This window comes from Scyliorhinus torazame, chromosome 3, assembly GCF_047496885.1.
Source record: "Scyliorhinus torazame isolate Kashiwa2021f chromosome 3, sScyTor2.1, whole genome shotgun sequence".
In the NCBI taxonomy this organism is placed as follows: Eukaryota; Metazoa; Chordata; class Chondrichthyes; order Carcharhiniformes; family Scyliorhinidae; genus Scyliorhinus; species Scyliorhinus torazame.
In genome coordinates this window covers 126,778,711-126,786,694 of record NC_092709.1, presented here as the reverse complement: position 1 = coordinate 126,786,694, position 7,984 = coordinate 126,778,711, and positions in this window count along the sequence as shown.

Below are 7,984 nucleotides of genomic sequence, written 5' to 3'. Positions count from 1 at the left end.
CACCTTGCTGCCCCAAGAAACTGAAACTTAACTATCCTCCATCAACCACAACAAAAGCAAGACCAACATCTGATTACTCTCCCAGCTACAGTCTCGCATCGACTTCACCCACTTCAGAATCCTCTCCTTCTCCTGAAATTTGTGCACCCGGCCGATCACCACCCAGCTCCCCAGCTCCGGGGATTTCTTGAAGATCCCCTCCTCAACCAGCTTTGTGAGCATCCTCAAGACATAGTCCATGGCAATCGTTCCCTCCACCCCTCTGGCATCTACAATTCCTAAATTCTGCCACCTGGATCGATTCGCCTGGTCATCCACTTTTGCCCTCAGCACCTTGCAGGCCCCTCCCAAAATCGGCACCACTGCCTCCAATGATATATTCCTGTCATTGTGGTCAGACACTGTCCTTTCCACCTCTCGGATTGTCGCACCTTGCAACTCCTGACCCTTCTGCACCCGCTCCAACGTCCCGCGAAGAGAGGCTACTGCTCCCTCAATCGCCTTGGACCAGTCCTCTTGCATCTCTTTCCGATGATGCCGGAACTCCCCCTTGATAAAATCCATCAACTGCTCCGCAGGTAGTGAGGTAGGCGATGATGATGCACCCAACTCCGTCATTCTTTCAGTTGCTGCGCCAAGAGCGTCCTCCACCTCGTGAGCCAAGGCTTGTCGGGTATTGTAGCCCATCAACATTCCATTTTGGAGGAGAAACAAACTCCTTCCACTTATTCTGCACATTTTACAAGCAAAGTGCCCATTAACCAGTTAGAAAGGGCCAAAATTGAAGCCTCCAAGCAGGAGTCACCTTGTGTGCGACTGATAAACTCATGGCCACCACCAAAAGTCAATGGGGATCCCGACATTGGAATTCGAGATTCCCATTATGTCATTGGCAAGGGGACAAGGACATTTTTTGGCATATATATATTTTGGGCCTCCCGTAGGATTTTCTGCTCCTGCTACCAATCCTACAAACCAAAATCAGCAGCGCGTAACCACTATTGTCATTGGCCCCTCACCACAAACTCTTTATTCTCCACATGATTTCCAGCTCCCTCCTTCGCCACTGTCTCACGTTTAATGCCAGCTGTTCTAAACCTTGGGTTCCTGTTTGCCCTATAACTATAACCCCATATCCTCTCCATCACAAAGGCCATTTACTCCGACTCCTCAAGATATTTTTTCTTGACTCAACCCGTTTGCTTCAAAAGACTGATCTATGCCTTCATCACCAACATACTTGACTTTTCCGATGCTTTCGTTGCTGGCCTTCCATCTCCAAACAATACAATTCAACCCATCCATAGATTTGCTTGCTGTCTCATGACCTACCAGGTCCCATCAGCCATCACCCCTGTGCTCACCAACCTCCACTGGCCCTCTGCCTAAATGTCTCCAATTTAACATTCTCATCCTTGTGTTCAAATCTTTCATGGCCTTGGCCCTTTAATACCGTAACCTCCTCCAACCCTGCAATCTTCTGAGAATTCTGCATTTTACAACACTGGTGTCTTTTTCTTCATTCTAACTTAAGATGTTGGCCAGTTAGCCTGCTGCCAAATGTTTATTAAAGCAATTGCAACCATGAGCAGAAAATTCACAAGGGTAGTGTTGATTGATCCAGGCTCTGATAGTTCCAAAGATGTACTTTGTCTTCACTTGGTTCTTCCTTCGTGGGCTACCCAGCATTAATAAATCATCTTGAGGGAAGAATGTTCGAGGCACTTCGAATCGTAGGATCATTGAATCTCTGCAGTGCAGATGGAGGCCATTCAGCCATTTTGACCCTCTGAAAGAAAGAAGCCCACTCTCCTGCCCTATCCCTGTAACCCCACCTAATTTGTACATCCATGGACGCTAAGGGACAATTTTATCATGGCTAATCCACCTAACCTGCACATCTTTGGACTGTGGGAGGAAACTGAAGCATCCGGAGGAAACCCACGCAGACACAGGGAGAAAGTGAAAACTCCACACAGTCACCCAAGGCCCGAATTGAACCAGGTCGCTGGCGCTGTGAGACAGCAGTGCTAACCAGTGTCACCGTGTCACCCCCTTGTTGTAGAAAATCTTAAACTTGGTCTTTAAAAGTATTTTTTACTAACATTATACTGAGTGTAAAGGGACATCTTCCCTGCCATGTAGAAAAACAGGGCCAAACTAATTCAGCCTTACTCTATATGGTTTCCTAATATGTCAATTATTCTACTTTTCTGTTGTCTGTCTTGTTTTGTTTTCAATTTTCCTTACCATTACTATCAACTCACCTTGTCACAGTTACTGTCACAGGCTTAATTAAACTGTAAAGTGAGTTTCTGACCCTGTATCTTCTCCACCATAAAGACCATGATTGGCAACAACTGCCTATTTCCACCTCTGTAATATGATGTGCCTCTACCCCTAACCCAGCCCACCTGCTTCTGAGCCCTTCATTCATAAACTTGTCATGTCAGGACTCAGTCACTCTGAGTTTTGTAACTGCTAGCTCATCTAAAACTTTACTGTCTGTGTCCTATCCAGCAGAAAATTACACTTGGCTGTCACACCAATTTACATTGGTTTTTGGTCCCCAATGCCTCAAGATTAATATTTTTATCATCTCTTCCACTAACACATTCTTCGGCTTGGTATCTGATAATGCCTTTTTGAAGTGAGTTGGGATTTGTTTTTACGTGAAGGACCTTTTATATATTATTCTTTTCCTTTATTGTTTTCCCAGGCTTCTATTTATCCTGAGTTTGTCTAGTGGAATAGATTACTTAGTCAAGACATCAGAAAAATAGCTGGAAAATTAGAACCTTTGTTTGAATTTGGAAATCCAACTAGTATGATGTGGTCCCTTCAGTAGTGAATGGCAATAATGAGCATGTGCACAAAATCAGACTGAGGGAGGGCTCAAAACAACCAATTGGATTTTCCTGTTCTCTCATGGGAAAGGTGGAATCTATTCTTGCTTTATTTATTTCCTCCTAATTCTGTTCACTCCTACTTTTAAGGTCCTGACTCCTACTAAGCAATAGTTCCATCGGTACCTGCTGCCCGTCTGTACGTTGTACAAGTGATCATTATTTATATATGAGCCTACAGTGGGTGGGATTTTCCAGTCCCTCCCCAGGATCAATGGATCCTTTGCTTGTCCGTCGAATTCTCCTTCTCACCCGCGATGGTTCCTTCAGCGGGCGGGACTGGAAGATTTAGGCCAGTGCGTGTAGTCAAATGATTCAACACTATAGGTAACATCATCCAAGACTAATTCCATTCTCATGTACCATTCCACAAGAATCTGAATATCAAGTATAAGTGTGGACCTTATCTGATTATCTCGAACAAAGGACAGCATACCTACCATGAATGTTTCTGTGGTGCATAAAGCTCAAAATCAAATGTGATTAATTAAGCAACCGACAATGATTCAGATATTTAAATAGTTTAAATGAAAATATTTTGCTCAACAACTAGCACCAAATTAATTTTGATTGAAAACAAAGCGAATTTTGATAAAAATGCAAGTATTTTTTTTCAGAGTACCCAATTCATTTTTTCCAATTAAGGGCCAATTTAGTGTGGCCAATCCACCTACACTGCACATCTTTGGGTTGTGGAGGTGAATCTCACGCAGACACAGGGAGAATGTGCAAATTACACACGTACAGTGACCCAGAGCCGGGATCGAACCTGGGATCTCGGTGCCGTGAGGCAGCAGTGCTAACCACTGCACCACCATGCTGCCCCGATAAAAATGCAAGTATGGGATGTTTATGGTATCGCTGTTTTGACATTTTTGTTAGCTTCACAAAAATAAATCTGCATATTCAAATGCTTTTCAAGAAATGATTTACTTCAAAAATGATAAAGCAACCAAATATTTATTTTGAAGCACTTTTTTTACAGCAGGAAAGAATTTTTATTATTAATTGTGCAAATCAAATAAGTGCTCTCAAACATTTTGCACCACTCTATATCAGGAGCATGAAAATTAACACGTTGCCAGAAAAAAACAAATATTTGTGTTGATTTGCGATTTTAAAAATGTGACATGCTATGTATAAAATATTTTCAGTGCTTAACAAGTGAAGTGTTGTGTATTCCTCCCTTACTTGTGAATATAAGCAATGTAATACAACTAAAAATTCAGTTTAAGTCATACAATAGATAACACAAAAGAATATCAGTTCAAATGTGTATAATATACAGTAAATACTAAGACACTTCAGATATTGTTCCTTTTTCCTTGTTCAGTACATGCAACCGTCACACCTGTTTCTATGCTATTGTGTTTATGTTCTACAATGTGTCTACATTGTGTTTAGAAAAGGAGTTTTGTTAAAGACAATAAAAATTTGATGACTCCCGGAACACAATGTGAAGATCCTGATAGTATGAGTTTCATTTGTATATCAGTGCTCTCATTGTTTGCAATGAAAGGAAGAATACAGAGCATTAAGGCCAAATAATGACCAATAGTCCATTTGTTTATGTAATTGCTTTACTTCATTTTTAAACTGTATATTTTATGTGCAACAAAATGTTGCTATAATGAAGCATTGGACTAGATATTGCAATGTTTTATACGATGGTCGGGATTTTCCAGCCCTTCCCTCCAGCGGGATCTTCCGGGAAGGCCGAGCCACGCAAAATGCTGTCAACTTAGCGGGACTTGGAAGATCCTGCCTGTGGGCAATGGCTAGCTGCCACCGCCACCGGAAAAAACGCCACGAGGTGGCTGGGAAATCCCTCCCAATGCAATATTTTCAGACTTAAACAACTTATGGAGTAAGTTTAAATATTAAATGCAGTTTTTTTGATTAAGTTAAAAAAAAAACAATGTACTGCAGTGCCAGACACAATAATTGATATTTTAGTAAAACAATTTACCACAAATTTGATAACACCGCTCCGGAATGGGCGCAAGGATTGTGATAAGCAACTAACCTGCACCATTTGCTTCCAATGCAGGCCACACAACAACTTAGTGATTCATGCTCATTATTACGATTGTCGTTTGCTGACTGAGTTAATGCTGGAGACGGTACACAACTCAGCAAGAGGTAAAAATTGAGAGGTTACCACCTGTTAAAGCTAACCTGCATTACTTAAAGCCAGCCTGTAACTCTTCAAGGGAAGCTGCATTATGGTTGGAGCAGGTATTGGAAACATTCGTCAACTGATTTTGATCTGAGAAAAACAAAGAAATAGCATACCATGGGAGAGAGCAGGCTCCAGGTTTTCCGCTGCTGCACTGGAGGCTTTGATTGAGGAGATGCAGAGGAGGAGAAATGCATTCTAACTACAGAGGGTCAGGAATCTCTCCAGTCAAAGTCGTGGAGTGCCAGTTTACAAGCAAGTTCTGCTGCAGAGGGCAGAGATGGGCACTTTGATGGGACAATGTACAAAAGAAAGCTGATGGACATGTACAGTGTAATTGGCAAGCCTGCCAGAGAGCCTGTGATCAATGTCAAGGAACATGGAGGAACGCAGCACCGACTTTGCACAGAGTGTGGAGCCCATCATACCAGCATGGAAGTGTCAGCCCCTTCCACACACTTGTGGACCCTTGATGCAATATCCGATGGCTGATGTCTCACCTTTCATTTCAGCACACGTCTCAGCCACACAAAGTCTGAATGTTGCAGCAGAAACTTAGACTGAAGTGAGGCAATGTCACTTATTGTTGCGCTGATTCACAATGCTTTCATGCAATAACTTCCATGATGTTGCTGACCAGCGTTTAAAGGATTTTGTAGTATGCCATGACAGTCCAGCATTGGACAGCCCAACAGTCCATCACTCCTACATAATACTAGCTGATGTTCAACCCTGTGGGAGCTGTGGTGATTTTGTGTACAACAAGCCTGCTCTCTCCTATCCCCACTCAGGATGACATAATTTATCATTGCAACATTGCTACTTCCCTAATGCCCTTGGCAATCTGTGATGGTCAGTGACACAGGAAAGGCAAGTTGTGGGACTGTTGGTGAACAGGAAATGGGGGTTACATTTTCTGGTATTGCATTTGGATGAGTTCTTTGTGGGAAGCCTGGCCAGAAAAGACTGGTTATGTTTGCTTTTGTCTTTCTCCTTCTCTATCTCTTTTAATTCCTCTACTCCCTTCTCCTCCTCAGCTGCTCACCAAATAGCTAGTAGCCAAGGCTTATGATTGGTAGGTTGTGCAGTATACAGCAGACCGCTGTAAATCTTGAGTACTGCAGGGCTTCTCAGAGTGGTTCAGACACAAAAGTATGATTTCAACATGTCTACCGTATCATGGGTTGGATTCTCTGCAGCCCGACGTCGAAGTCACTGCTGGCGCTGGGGCGGAGAATCCAGTTTGACGCCATAATCGGGCCCAGCGCCGGTTCGGCGATTCTCCGGGCACTGAAAATCGGCGTCACTGGGGAGTACTCCGTGCCGCCGGGGGCCATTGCCAGAGGCCCCCTCAGCATTCTTCTGCTCCCGACCAGCCGAGTTCCCGATGCCGTGGATCTAACCTGCTATTGCCGGTCGGGATGCTCGCGTGGCGGCTGCAGACTCAGTCGGCGGCCACCCTGGTCGGGGGCAGGCAGATCGGAGACACCGTATAGGCGGCCGGGGAATTAATGTGCGGGGTTTGAGAGTCGGGCGCGAGGCCGATCGGGGGGTCTCTTTCTTCGGTCTGGCTCCGCAGTCTGAGCCTGCCATGGAGCATGGCGCGGCCTCTGACCCGGAAGTGCGGGGGCCCGCATCTGCATCAAAAGCTGTGAGATTCACTCTGGGTCCCTGCCAGCCTCCTGCAGGGCTTGGAATTAGTTTCACTTTTTGCAGGAATTTCAGGAGTAAAACTCTACCATTTTGACACGGGCGTGGGGACATAGTCTCAATAATGGAGAATCCAGCCCCATATTTTGTGCTGCACCATTGGAGCATTGTGTGCATGCTGTGGGTCACAAACTTGAATCGTCAGCCAAGCAGTCAGCTAATAGCCCTTGTCGCATAGAAGCCTCTCTTTGCATTGTCATGGTGAATAAAATGCAGAAGGCACAGTAAACAGATGGCACAATCAGGGGCTCGTTTAGCACAATGGGCTAAACAGCTGGCTTGTACTGCAGAAAAAGGCCAGCAGCGCGGGTTCAATTCCCGTACTGGCCTTCCCGAACAGGTGCCGGAATGTGGCGACTAGGGGCTTTTCACAGTAACTCGCTGGCTTTTAAAGCGGACCAAGGCAGGCCAGCAGCACGGTTCAATTCCCGTACCAGCCTCCCCGAACAGGCACCGGAATGTTGCGACTAGGGGCTTTTCACAGTAACTTCATTTGAAGCCTACTTGTGACAATAGGCGATTATTATTATTATTAGAATGAAGGTATCATGCCTGCTGCTGGGTTATTGGGTGTTGACCTGCATGATTCACAGCTCACCAGCTGGAGATTGAGGGAATTGAATCATTTTTACTGGCAGCAGATCCTAGAACGAAATGCAGCACCTACAAAGCAGCGTTTGGCAGTCAGTGGCACCCTGCACCATGAAGAAGTCTGGTGAAGACATATGCTTGTTCTGCCTGCTTCCCTCTGCCAAGAGAGGGTGAAATGCTGGCAGTTGTCTTTGAATATGTGACCTCCCTTCTGCAACAGTGGATCGCAAATTGCAAAATGTTACAAAAATCAACTGCTTCAGCTTGGAAAGAGACTGATGCAGAAATGTTCATGGCCGTGCCGCACCCTCACAACCACTTGCAATGGGATTGCAGATTTGGCTGTGGCAGATGGCAGATTTGGTTGTGGATGTCCTTACTGAAACGTAGATACTTCACATTGGGCTTGATTTTAACTCTGTAAACTAAAGGATTTTGAACCTTGTTCTTGAGCTTTGCGCATGGGAGAGAACACATCCGGAGTGAGACACAGCCAGAGTGAGTGTGGGTAACAGAGCAGAGCAGAATGAGGTGCTTCTTGCTTTCTCTCAATGTTTTCTAACTTTTTAAATCTTCAGAGAGAGGTCTTGCCCTGCTG